A 15,032-nucleotide genomic window follows, 5' to 3' on the forward strand; every position below is an offset into this window, starting at 1 on the left:
TTTCGATGAGTGTTTGCTGTGGACACCTGTTTGTATTTGTTGTGATGATGCCGCACTGTAAGGTAGAAGTTCCGTTTATGATGAGTTCAAACGTGCAAAATACACATTGATGCTAACCTTTAAACTTTTTGTCAATCTTTCCTCTCGAAGGACTCGGTTGCACTTGCTGTACCTGTAAGATTGCACCAACTGCAAGTTTCTTGATTCGTTTTAGGTTGAGAGGAAATTACGTCCTTTAGTATTCGCGCATTAGGTCACATCTGAAGTGTACGTAGCCCTCAGGATTTTTCAGTGAGAAGAAGTTGGCGACAACCTCTTCTATAACCTTGCATTCGACAGTCATCTTCACAGGGTTTACACACAACAACACATCACTATGTATCTGTCTAGTATTTAGTTCCACATATGTAGTAATGTATGCTGGTCTACAACTGAAAACGCCAAGAAAACCTTTTAACATAATGCCTTGAAGTTCTTTGAAACATTGGACAACATTCAGGAGGCTGGAGGACATCCAAAGTGTTTTGGAAAAGATACAACCCTGTGTAATTGCCAATTTAGATGACAAATCCTCTCAAATTCATCTTTCAACCGTGGACATCTGTGAATAAAGTATCATTATTACAAATACTGCATGTAATGCGCTTAAATTGCGATTCCTGTGAAAGAGCTGGGGACAGGTTTTAACTTCGGAACACAACGTCTGACTTCATTTACATTGTCGCGCCAAAAAAAATATCAAATCCTAACAAAAATACTGTTTAAGGAAATAGCACAATAACATCATGGGTTTGGAATGAAAAGTTGAAAGGAGCAAATCAAAATCGTGTAGATTAAAAACAATCCCACACGCATGTTCTTTCCTCTGTGTGGTACAGAGGATTTAAATTAAGGAGGCCACTCGATGACACACTCACCTTTGATAGCCTGATCGCCGATGAGTGCCCAGATCCGAACACCCCCGACCACAGCCCCTTGTTTGGCAATGTGGATACCATATTGGTGTGCATCTGTTTTGGCACTCCCCGCCTCAGATAAAGCATCAAGTGAAGCCTGCCGGTAAAGTCGTGATTATCAGGGAGTGACGCAGATCCACTGAGACACAGAGGAGCAGGAAGCTCTCAGTCATCTGCTTCTATCTTGGGAAGCAGAGATACTGGAGGGACATCAGCGGGTCAATGATCCAAGCTAATGTCTCAGGTGATGATGAAAGGAGAACGACATGGATGACCCGAAGTCACTTAGCAGCCCCATTCTGGTTATTCCCACAAAATGAATAAACATGAGGAGAATACTGAATCATTTGTTGTGCAGTGGTTAAGAATAATGCTACAAAATACTGAGGGTGTAAACAGATGATTGGAAACCGCAGATTCCTGGGCCTTTTGGGGACAAAGTCCTAAACTAAAATGATACTTTCTGAATCAAAGCTGATTACTCTTAAATCTCTCGTAAACTGTGGGCACAGCTACGATGACAAAGAAGAATATCTGGCGCTGGCTCAGTGACTTGATGCCTAAATCAACATCTGGACTGTTCCTGTTGTTTCTTAAGTGACTTAATGCATGTCCTGATTTCTGTGTTTGAGTTGGCTGATCCAAATTTACTCAAGTGGATGCCAAAATGAGAAAATAGAGAAAAGCGTGGCAGAGTTTTGCCTCATATGTCTTCTTTTGAGCATCATTCATTTCATCCTCAAAGTTTTTGTTTCTTTTTCTTGACTCCTTCCAGGCTGGCAGCAAAACTGTCCAAACGAAATGTTTAACTGTGTGAAGCAATTTGTCTCTGCATTGCAAAGAACATCTGGCTCTGTAAAAAATAAATAAATAAATAAAAAAAGTTCCCTTAGAAAGATGAGATAGCCCAGGTGATCCGCAAAAATGAAGCTAACAGCCCCATTTAGCCAACAGCCAACATATTTTATTTTTGTTTTTATTTTGTTAATTGATATTTCATGGGCTGATACCTGTATTTTTTTTTTACATATTACTTTAATTATTATTTTTTTATTTACATTTGACTACTTTTATGTCAACAACTAAGTAAATCAATGTTGCACCCACCAGAATTGGATTCCCATTGAGCAGAAGGGTTTGAAACAGCGGACCCAATAAATAAAACCTGAAAACTTAAAAGAACTACATGGTTAATTTTTTTGCATTTGTTCAAAACATGCAGTGGTTGGTCCTCAGGACCTCAGTATTTCTGCCCTGTTATTCTTCATGCATATCCTACGCAAAATGTTTGTCACCTTTCACAAATGAGTCTTGACTTTACACCAGAGAGTCTGTATCATTGAACCCTCTTAGCTTCTACTTCGAATGGATTAGAGAGGCAGCCAAAGATATGACAGCATGAGGTGGCATGAAATCTAGACATCTAATCCAAAACACCTCATTTAACACAGCGTGGTGTTTCACACATCATTCATTTACATAAATAATTGTGGAAAAGTCAGCTGTGTTGTAAAAAGTTGACTGTCAAACTCAAATCTAAAATGTTTATGCCTTATACATCTCATTCTGTAAAGCTCCAGCTGAAGAGTACCTAAAGCACATCATTCTAATTTCCTTGTCTCTTTCCCTCCTTTGATCAGGCCGCAGAGTTTCTTGCAGTCGTTTTGAGGACTTCAAAGGCTAATCAGGCTAATAAAGTCTCTACCACCTCCCGCTGAGCAGACCAGAAGTGTCCAAACGGACCATGACCCCTTAAATGATCAGTGGAGCCTGTTTGAATCACTACACTGACTGCCTCTGTTGGAGGGAACGAAAGATGAATGGGGAGACAGAATAAGAGGAGGGGAAAATGTGGATCAGTCGTCGTTATACCAGTGGTGTATCTCGGCGATCAACCTCCCCATGACCCCGTATTTTGCTTCTTGTGTATCTATTTATTTATTAGCTCATGGCTTCTTAGTTTACTGATACCCAGGAGGGCAAGTTCACTCTTGTGGCTGCTTGTGGTTCCACAAGCCCAAACTCCCCTTTAGACGCAGAAGATTACAAAGGCCACAGTATGATAGATTAAAACTGCTTGACATTGCATTCATACTGTAAAGCCTTTGTTCTGTCCTCACTTCCTCATTAGGAACATGCAACCTTTGTTTGCAGCCTTTGAGGGAACAAACGACAAGAATACTGTTGCCGGCTGAAAGGCACCAATATCCTCCATGTAAGTCTGGGTCGGCGAGCCTGATGACAGTGTGCGTGAATGACTTTCTGCTGGACACTGGACGGGTTAAGCACTGTACGTTTGCTCATGTTGCCTCACCCTGAGACCCGAGCCTTCCAGGGCACTCTAACTCCTTCCACATGTAATCTTTTACCAGAGAGTTTATGGTAACAAGAGAAAATTTTAAACTTGGTCCTGGCAGACAGCTCCCTGTGGCCACAAAAACTGGGGCACTGCATGTCTCCTTTGAAGGTGGCATTCGCGGTTTGTTCAGAGGACATCTCACTCCATGCTCATTAGCCTGAGGCAGGAGTTGTCTCTGCGTAACAAGGCAGTTCCACCAAGCTGGAGAGCCCAAGGTCTGTGCCAGCGGGAATTTGTCATTGGTAGAAATAGATATAAAGTTACTGTGATCTGAATTAATGCTGTGTGAAAATGTAGACACTTTGAAATTTGACTTCATACCCAGGCAAATGAGACAAAGGGGGGAGTCGAAGCTTTATAGTCCTGATGTGACAATTTGGGTCCACGTTTTTTGATGAAGGTGGTCAGGCTGCAGTTGTCATGACAGCAGAGGTGATACAGTTCAGTCACAGACTTGAAAAAACGGACGCGTCATTTGTCAAACAGGTGTAATTAGTAACATTAGTTAACATCAGCTGTATCGCGTTAAATCGTGCAAGTGCCTCAGCCCTGACATTGTTTATGCTAAAGGCTCATTTGCACGGCTTAGTGGCACACCTAAATGGAAGAGCCACCGGGAATGTTGTTAATTACACCTGTGTTTTTCCTGCACTGGCAAGTCGGTCATTAGTAAGTTGTTATTATTTTATCCACTTGCTTTCCTACTCTATTAGTCCTCTGAAATGATGGTGCACATATTGCTCTGAAAGGCTAGGGACTATGCTGTGGGAGGCAACGATCCTATAAAGACAACGCCAACCAGGAAAATGATTAGGGTACAATACCTTTTATATTTCTGATTATTTAATGGACTCATTTGGTGGAAGAAGGCAGGTAAGAAATGTGCTCACCAGAAGTTACAAATGCATTTGCGTATTTGCTTTTCTAGCATGACAAAGCTGAGCAATCACTTGTCATTACAGCCTTAAGTACAAACGTGACGACTTTCAAACTCGTGTAGTCGCAGCTCTCAAATTCTGCGGGAAACAATTCCCACGCAATATGACGGGAAAAGGTGATTTCAGGTGTTCTGACATGTTCTGGCTGTATTAACAATAATGGGCACATCAAAGCCACATTGGGTTTGTACAGTGTCTCTACTTGTCTGTGAGCACAGTCAGTTTAACTGTTGGATGATCTGTTGGATGAACTGACTGACTGGCAATTTTTACAACGTGGCTTTAGTCATTGTCTTATCTTCCAGTGAAGTGATGAGGCGTATGATTTTGCAATGAAGTGTATTCAAAACCGGTTTTGGCCTCTTGGTGTCTCAGACTACCAGAGCTCTTCTATCACTTCCAGGAACACCAAGCATTGTTTCCACTCTGGGAGCTCAGATGTCCACCCGAGTCCAGCCGGCAGGTTTCCAGACATGACTGGGACGTGCACGCCTCCACTTCATCTCTCAGAGCTGCCATAGGGAACATGCAGTTGATGGAACGGCACACATACTGTAACAGCTTGCACTTGTACAGCTGAGTGAAGCCTGCCGACGAAGAGCAGCGATATCAGACTTCAATGGTGGGCATGTTGAATTCCTCGCACTGTTTGCAGACACTCCACACACACATAAGCAGGTATGTGGTCAGCACAAACATCCAGAGTCCCATTGGCACACACACAAGCACGAGCACCTGTTTCTCCAGCCAAGAGTTCCTCTACCAGACTGCCTCATCGAGCCTAAAGTCCAGGCTTCACCTCTGCGAAACCAGCAATCCTCAGTTTTCCAAAGCACAAATGGGCAATCACTGTCCATTAAACAAGAGTGAAAATTGAAGGCACTGAAATGGAGGTTTATTGTACACCAGCAGGTTACACATGCACTCAAATCATACCTGAATCCACCACTTTGACCAAGCAGAACAATTTTTATTTATTTTTTTTGTAGAATGAAATCATATAAGCTCTGTGAGATATTAAAAGGGAGTTGTCTGGTTTGAAAAGAAAAGGCTCATTCAGGAGATGTGAGACTGCCAAACATTAGCTGGATGAGCACCAGTGGAGTCTTTAACACCCCATTAATTTTGCAAGCTTTCCTCCCGTTTCTGCATGAGAAGTCCGGTCTATACATCTGATTAGTGTTTTTTTAAACTACCTTTATGGCATTTTCCTGTATCCTCTCCTAATCGCCATAAATTGCAAAACATTTTCAGTCCAGTGGCTGTGTAATGTTGAGTGGCAATCCAGGCCTCTGCCATGTGGAAATAGATGATAATTGAACAATCATCGCATTTAAGACACTAAATAAATTCTGGCACTGCTGAAATCCTCAACCATCACTAAAGGGATTAAATGACACTCAGTGTGGGAAGTGAAGGGGAGTTCAAAATCATATGTATAGTGCAATTAACTTTTTTTTCGTTCCACAAGACTCCCGGTAAACATCTTTGATTTATCACCGCTCTCCCACATAGCCATAACTCACTTTATTATCTAAGATCCTCTCTACAGGGCCACATCAGCCTTCTGCTGCTCTAACTTGTCTTGTAGTGTTTCATCTGCTTTACTGGTCTGAGCCTGAGGCAGCACAGTGTTACAGTTGCTGTTGGGACTGTACTACAGTAATGGTGGAGTAATGCCTAGCGTACCCAGGCGCGTCCTGGCACAACAGCACCTATGACAGCAGTGCTACTCCCAAAGCTGTGGCGGGACACATCTGGCCCATGTAAACCTGCCAACTAGCTTGAAATCATTAGTTAGAAAATTCTGTCGGATGCCCATCTTAGGGTGTAACCAAATAGAGAAATAATAACATGAATAATCAGTTTTATGAGAGATTGCACAGCACGTCCGCGGGGATTTCGACCGTAAACATCTTCATAAGACAGATGAAAAATTTAACACAAAAGAAATGTTTTTTCGTTAGAGTGTAACATTTATTTGCAGACTGATTGGCCCACCACATTTTGACACGTTAGCTTGATTTACAGTAAATGCTCCGCGGCTGAATGATGGAAACATCACTGATGCAACAAATCGGTGATGTTGTACGGGGCCACAAACACACAGTTTTCAAACTCTGCTGAGCTGAATAACTCTCTGTTGAGCAACAACAGTCCTGTTTTGCTTGTTGTCTGTAAACGAATTGTGAAAAGGGGTTGAGTAACATGCAGCGGGTGGTACTATCTTCATAATCAATCATTTATTTACCGTATACCAAGATTAGTGCAATCATCATGCTCATATATGAGCCAATGAGTCCAACTTCTCCGCTGACTTTAGGGCGAAACCTACATGAGAGTGTTTTCCTCAGCCTCCATGTATCAGCTGCACTGGTCCAGTGTGCAATCATTCAGATGATTGGTTAAAAAGGACCAATATGAGTGTCCTGTATAGTGCCTCTATGATATCGCTCGTGTCCATTTTGTTGTTCCTGTATATGGTTTTGATGCTTCCACCTTCCTGCAGAGCATCTCTGCGAGTTTCAGTGTTGTAGCCCAAAGCATAGAGGGATAAGGGGGCACCTCTCCACCATCTCTCTCATCACCTGAGACACTTGCCTTCACCAATACAGCTCATTGTTGGGGGTTGACCCATGTGGAAATGTCTGACTGAGTACACTGGAGCAGTGTCGTTAGGTTAAGATGAGAACAGGGGCTGGATCTATAGGATGAAATTTGGCAGGGTGGAGCATGAGGGGAGGCAGACAATGAAGCGACTCACTGACTCACCACCTGCGTGTTTGGACGGAGATGAAAATGAGGTATCACAAGACGGTATTATACTAATAGTGTGTCTCTGTGCTCAGCATCTCATAATTAGTGAAATAGAGGTTTGAGTAATTGCAGTGTTGGGCAGAGAATGCAGCAGTGTTGTGACTTGAATTCAATGAGCACAGATTTGCTGTAACATATTGGCTGTGATTTTTAAACACTAAAATATTCCACAAAAGAAAAGTGGTGTGCCACTTAGACTGTATACTCTGTATCTGGCTGAATCTGTTTTTCTTCCCTCATTATTTTTCCTCCCAAATCAGGCACTCCTAACCAGTCGCCTATTGTTTCAACAAACTTTTCAACAAACTCAATATCTTTGAGCTATGGTTCTTCAATGAAAACAATGTCTCCCAGCCCCACTAATGAATTATATTCATCCTTACAGGTCACACATTATGCACTTTTTAATGTCTTTCAGCATAAATCTGTCCCTCATGTGTCTAAGGACCTTCAAACTATGAGAAAAGACCATCATCTTTCCTTCTCTTCTGTGCCACCTTTTAATAAACCTGTGTAAAATCACTCCATTTTAGATTCGGATCTGTTAATCATGTGACCTCCTCCAGCCCATCAGCAGGCTGACAGTCCTACCTACGGAAAACCTGAATCCACCTCGCTATCCACCATCGCGTTGTTGGCTGCACAACCCCACACAACAGTCTCCATGTCCAGCGGATTTACCTTATTTTGGATGGAAATGTGACAGAAATGTCCCCACAATGGCTCCAAAACACATTTGTCCCTTTAAAGACAGAGGAAGTAAAACGGAGAATTCAGAAAGAGGGTGAAACAAGCAGTATGCACAGTATTAAACTGAACATTAAAACATGTAAACATATTCATGTGGGACCCCCAAATACAAGTATGAACATGAAACCAAGCATAATATGTTTCCTTTAAAATGCAGATTTTTACTCACAGTGTGACTGAGACACCTTATTTAGATACTTTATCCTAATCACATTACTCTACTGTATATTTGATCCGTGGAGCCTCACTACTTGAGCTCTCATCCAGGCACACAAAGGGGGTTTTAACAAATATCATTCACACTCTGGCAGCTTTATTTCCTCAAACTGTTTATCTGTGCCGAACAAATTATCGACAAAATGAATCTCATTCACACGACCTTTCAGCGCGTGCCTGTCAGGTCACACAAGCAAGAGCATGAGTCATGAGCCAAAGCGTAAACTGTGTTTATTTATTTTCTTAACATGATCATCTGGCACAAACACTGTAGAATGACCTCTCATGGATCAAATCAGATCTGGGCGGCAATTGTTAAGTGTTTGCCTTGGACTGAAGCCAAATGTGTCAACAGAGGCCTTCTACGTCTTCTGCCTCAGCTGTGAATGCTGACACACGTTCATACTGAGCAAGACTGAGCAAGACTGGAGCGGAAAAGGTATCACCAGGTGATCTATGTGCAGATTTCTGGTGTCCAGTGTTACTGTCGGATCACAGACAAAGCAGATCTTTGAAGACAATATGATCCAATACATCGGAATCGGATGTAACAATAAACATAGAAAGACAAAATAAGAAACTTGTGAAACACAACAAGACAAAACCATCAGCAACGCCATATTTACATGCTACTATCTTCTGTCCCTCTGCTGATGTATGAGAGATTAGTTCAGCTCCACAGTGTTAATGACTTAAATTGTTACTGTGTATTATTCCACATCTCCTAACCAGCATTCATTTTTTCTGTCCGTGGGTGTGAGCGAGGGGGAAAATGGGTCAACTGACGGAAAGCTCCTCATCTTTGGTGTCTCCACGTCCCTCACTTCTTGTTCAGGAGCATCATTCTGCGAATACTGCATGCGCTCAAGTGAGGAGAAAAATAAGTTTGCCCAGATGAGACACGTTTTTGTAGATGTGTGAAATGAGAGCGCTACAAAGGCTCCTCTGTCCCCTCCTGGCCTCTCAGACATGACTCAGGCTGAGAGCGGGAGATGGCGTCTGGTAGTCCCAGGCTTCCCTGCTCGTTCCTGTGACACCACAGCAGCAACAGTCAGGGAGCCAATCCGTGTTTTTACTGAGGTCATATGTACTGAAAGGCCAAAAACACCTCTCACCTTTATATCTCTGGTTGTAGATGCCTCAGCACTTGTACTGTATGCAGGTGGGCCTCTTCTGCTCTTTGTCTCCGTGTTGTAGAAATAAGCATCAAAACAGAAACATGAAACAACCGCATTGATAACCTTTGGCTCATACTAACAACATAACTTTCTGGGAATAAAAAAACTATTTAATACATACCACATTGTCGTTTGTCTCTTATGGAGGTGTTGCTTGACAGTTTGAAATAAACAGTGCCCCATGCAGATGGTATTCACTTAAGCACCCCCACTCTTAAAACTCTGCACTCATGATAACTGGTGAAAATAACCTCCTTTGGTTTACAGAGAGCTCAGGAAATAGTTTGTGTTCAACCCAAACACTAACAGCGGGTTCTTAGTTTCCTCACTTTGAAATATTTGTCTTTTCTTTTTTTGTTTGCTGAAGTCGTGAGAATGTTTAGATTCAGATTCACAGGTCTGTTCATTAGTCAAATCCATTTAAAGGACCGGATCCTCGTGCCCTTAAAGCATCCGCCTGAAAACACACTTTTTCATTTAATGCTGGTCAAGTCCAGTTTGTGTCTTTCACAGTCTGTTCTTCCTGCTAAAACTCATCCCATCATTGCCAGCTATTGAGTCCAGGCAACACAAGTACGACACAATTTAGAATAAAAAAGAATTCTAATACATATGGCTCTTTTCATTGTAACATCCAATATAGAAGCCGTGGTCGTGCTAGGTACTTACCAGTAAGAGGTACTAATTACAGAGGGAAGTACCTAGAAATATGACATTAGAAGAGTGGTTGTAGTTGTGCAACAGGATTACAGAGAGAGTGTCCCCTGCACACACACTCATGCACCACCCAACACACCCCCTCTTGTTCTGTGACCTGAAGTGTGCATGAAGGGATGGTACCAAGTCCAAATGTGGTCACTTCCTCCCTCTACTGCTCTAACGTGAGGGGGCAGTGTTAACAAGACCATACTGTCTATTGGTTTGCTCTCCAGAGGAAGAGGAAACACACAAAGAGACAAAGAGAGACTTTTGAGCTTCCTTGCACAGCGATTTACTCTCACATTAGGATGTGCATCATCGTTTGCCTCTCGTCAAACATGATGTAATTGGTCAGTGACATTTGGTCGACCCTGAATCAAGTGCGTAAAACCAAAAGGTTACAACAAAGTCACCCAGCAGAGATGTAACTGGAGGACGACAGGAAGAATCACCAAACGTAGGAACTTTTTGCATAGTTGTGGTTTAACCTGATCCTGGCAGTGCACTACATTCCCATGCTTGTTGCAGAATCACATATGAGTGCCGGGAAGCTCATACGAGTCAGATTCTAAAGAATATAATGACTACTGTTTACGAAAGATTTGAAACAAAGGCAGCGTGTTGATTGTGTCACTTTGTGACTGTGGCCCTGTGTTGAGAAATCAGTTCGTCATAGGGATGAATGTGCTACTTTTCACATTCAAGGGAAGCACGTTTTCCCAAATATCCCAGATACCAGATTATGAGTAAGACTTTGCTGATGCATTTCTAGTTCATTATGCACAGTACGTGTCCACAAATGATGCTCAAATGCAAAACCAAGGGGAGGGAAACATAAAATCATGGAGTTTAGCCCAAAGAAATGTAAAAACTGAAAATTTACTGCCACTTTCCCTAGCCTTGGTTTTGAGTTGTTGATAAAACAACTGTGAATGATTCTTGGATATGCCGAGTTAGTGCGACGCACTGTGGATCTTCCATGTGAGTCGCAAACATCTGCCAGTGAAACGAATGCATTGTTTGTTACTTACAGCATTGACAAATAATTGTGCACCCACAATCCATTTGTTGATGTTTTCCCATCCAGGCCATTTGGATCTAATTAAAGGCAACATGAAAACAGTTTTTGTAATCTGGGAGACTCCGGCGCAAACACATGATTTATTGTTAATAATAAAATCACAGCAGAGAATTAAACTGGAAGCAAAAGGCCAGTGATCAGCACTCTGCAGCAACTGTCCCTCCAACATTAATAACGTTTCACACCAATAGCAAAGCCCACTTTCCCAAGAATGCAAAGGGTGGTGTGAATTACAGACAAATGTTGGAGAATTAGTGACACATTGTTCAAAACAATTGTTATATTCATTTATTACTGTCTGAAAAGGGTTCCGGTCATTCTCTCTATGTAGCAGATAAAACACTTTTGCGCAATCTCCAACTGTGCCATGTTTTGTGGTGTTTGATGCGTTGTTGTGGAAATTTATCACATGACAGCAACAATAACACCCATGTGCTGTGGCAGAAGTATGTGGCAAAAAGGGATTCCCTGAGTAACACAGCTCCTCTTGACACATTAAAAAAAAAAACTGTCCTGCGCAGGGAAACGTTTCACAAGGGGCAATAATTCATAACGGATAACCCAGTAATTTATAGCTGGGAAGTTCAAATTGAACAGTTTTCCTCACAGAGCTCTGCACACTTTTAATTTTCTGTTCCATTGATGAGACAATTATCTGTTAAGCAACAACAAAACAGCCTCCAAAACAGCTTTTGAGCTTTTGAAACCTTAAAGATAGAAAGCAACGTCAGTGAAGTGCACAAAAGTGTGTTACCTCTCTGATCACGAGCAGTTTAAACAATATTTATAAGCAAATATAAAAATGACCGGAAGCATCACTGGGGCCACTTTGATCAAGGAGTTAGACTCCTTTTCTATGAGTGTTTTATTTCCAGTGTAATGCTCATAGAAATCTGCCTTTATCATCCATTCTCTCTCTCTCTCTCTCTCTCTCTCTCTCTCCACCAGCTGTTTGCAGCTTCATTTTTCTGGAAGGAAAGTAAAGAGGACGAGCAGTTGCTTCCAGTGTGGGGTATATCCAACTGCATCAAACAGAGACGTGTAAACAGTGATGATGGAAATTCATCTGTGCACGCATACACTGATGGAGTCATGAAACATGGTGACGAAAAGCAGCTGAGGCTGCAGAGACAGTGTCTCATATTTAACAAAAAGGATGGTTAAAGGATCTGGGATGTTTCACTTTGTTATCTTGCTTACTTGTATTCTTCCCAATAAAACCTCACACCCCCTCTCTCAGAACAGAGAACTTGTGCTTTTAAGTGAGAAACAAGTGCCCTAAAATGGCAGAGGATAAGGTCAATTTACAAAGACAGAATTTAATGACTAAAAACGATGAATTGCCGTAATGTACGTGTACGTCACATGCTAAATTAGGCTTCGATCAGACCCACCAGAGGCCCTGAGAGTGAGCCAAGACCAGAGCCAAGGTCTTGCTGACCAGGTCTGTCAGTCCTGGTCGAGCACTGCAGGAGTAACAAGGAACACATGGTCTGACAACCGAGACCCAAGTTAGATCTCAAATTGGTGTGCGAGAGGCAGAAACACAGAGAATATAGTCTAATCAGAACATTTTAATCCACCGCTCTGTTAAGAGAACCCTGTTCACGTAAAAAAAAAAAGGTATTAAACAAGACATTTAATACAATGAAGACTCTGTCTTCTGTCTTCTATCTCCATCTAGTGGTTAAAAGTAAATAAAGTTCTATGGGTAGCTTTTCTTGCTCTGTAGAATAACCTGTTGCCCACCACAACATATGTCTTCATCTCATGGGTACTGATATAATTAGGCTGTTTGTGTTTATACCTTTTTTTTGATATGCAAGCAGTAACATCCAAGTAGGATGAAGGATGTAGATCGCCTGGCTGCTTTTGAACTCTTCACAGCAACATCTATGCTTCGTGACATAGAAGATCTCAATCATGTTTCTTTTATCATCAATTATAGCAAAGCATCAGACTTTTAGAGATCAAAATATCCATCCTGAGACACTTGCGCTGGTGAGTCGTTACTTCTCTCAAAGCACCACAAGAGGGCAGTGTGCCACTAAAGGGGAGGGGGCAACCAGGTGAACGGTTTTCAAGGTCATTATTAGCATCACATTGATTAATTGAGGAGGTAATTGGGTTCTCTAAAAGTACAAGAAGATAGAGTACAAGACTAATGTACGCTACACTGTCCTGTAAATGCCTGTTAGTTTACTTAGATTACACTAAAAACCTCAGTGGTAAGATTATGATTTAAATGAGTTACTGACTTACTAAAAAAAAAAAAAAAAATCCACCACAGTGCTCATGATTAGCTTTCTCAATTCCACTCACATCAGCTAAGACTAAGGATGCCATGGGCGGTGGAAGAAGACATCACTATTAATAAGCCTTTCACAGACACACACGCATACATGCACAGCATACACTGTGTCAGGGAATGACAGAGTAGGGTTGGTCTGCCTTTAACAGGGGCTGCAGTGGTTGCACCACTCGCTCACATGCTGGTAGATGCACACACACACACACACACACACACACACACAGAAACCATCTCTGAACTCATCCATGAGAAAAGGATTCTGGGCTGTGGAGGAGCTGAGTTAGCCGCACAGACACACACAAGCACACACACACACACACACACACACACAGAGCGTCTGAGCCCCCATTGGTCGGCGTCTCTCCACCCCACCGCGGGAGTCTCTGAGGGGTCTGCTGCAGTACTCTGCTCCAGGGGCCTGGAAACGCTGGAGTGAGCCATTTTTTTCCCCTTACTTCTATTTTTGGGCTGGATATCGGAGGTCCACAGCCTCCCTCATTTTCCACTGTTTTCCAACGTACTGGTTCCCAGTGCACACTGTTTGTACAGCTTTGGTGCCTTCTCTGCAGATACAAACAGCAATAAGGCCTGTAGCTCAGAGAGGCAATACGATACCAGTGAGACAACAGGAATCTGTGCAATAAGCTAGTGAGGAAGGACGCATAAATTGTGCCTCCGCTGCAGGGCCCAGGGGCAGCAACCCAGTGCTCAGCCAGCCATGTAGACTCAGGCCACAGCTAAAAGAATTTGGAAAGGACCCTTCCTGCAGCCCATCCCCCCATACTAGAAGACATGACTTAACTAGTCTCCTCCCTAGCGAGCAAAGGAATCCATGACCAGAGCTTTGCTGTTTATTAAGTCAAACCCAAAGATCTTGTTTTTTACGTTCTCTGTCTTCTGCTGTGACTGAATATGCTGCTTGTGTGTGATTGATAACACTGTGTCAATCAACAGGCAAAGTATTCTACACTGTGTTTCATTTACAATAAGGTTGTGATGGCAGGAGAATATTAAAAAAAAAAAAAAAAAAAAAAAGAAGGCTGGATTAGCGTTTGAAGAGGACGGTCCGCTCACATCACATACCAGGAAGGCTATTTAGAGCTCCCTCTGTTACACCTGAGGGAGAACACTGCAAAATAAAGGCAGGGGACAACAGTCAAACCTGTGTTTGTTAATTAACAAACACAGGTTTGACTACAGGTCATCAGCAGAGTTTAGCTGTTGAATTGGCATGTGCATAATGGGATTAAACACAGATACAGAGGGCAAACGTACAAGTGTTTGGAAACATGACCTGGCCTCTCTGTCGTGAATATTTACGCAGAAAATAGTGATTCAAATCAGGCCGTAACATAGAAAACGACTGGTCGCACTGCATGCACAAGTGACAGAGGATCAATCAACCCCATCAGGGAAAGCTCCTCTTCATCCTCCAGTCCTGGAATAAAACACAAGAGTATCTGCCCACATTCAGAAAATAGAGGGAGGTCCCTAATTCCACAATAGCCTATAGGGCTTCAGATTCATGTAGGAACCTGTCAGAGGGAAGAAGCATGTTTATGAATGAACAAGCTGCTTCTCTGCCCGAGTTCAGTGTGTAGTCTCTTTGGCAAACGGGTGAATAAGGAGTCCTGTGTGGTGTGGAAACATCAACCTTTGCTTTTTAACCATGGTGTGTGCGTTTTACGCATTTCTTTACAATGGATGCATACATAAAAGCCTTAATA

The sequence above is a fragment of the Pempheris klunzingeri genome, chromosome 7 (genome assembly GCF_042242105.1).
Source record: "Pempheris klunzingeri isolate RE-2024b chromosome 7, fPemKlu1.hap1, whole genome shotgun sequence".
In the NCBI taxonomy this organism is placed as follows: domain Eukaryota; kingdom Metazoa; phylum Chordata; class Actinopteri; order Acropomatiformes; family Pempheridae; genus Pempheris; species Pempheris klunzingeri.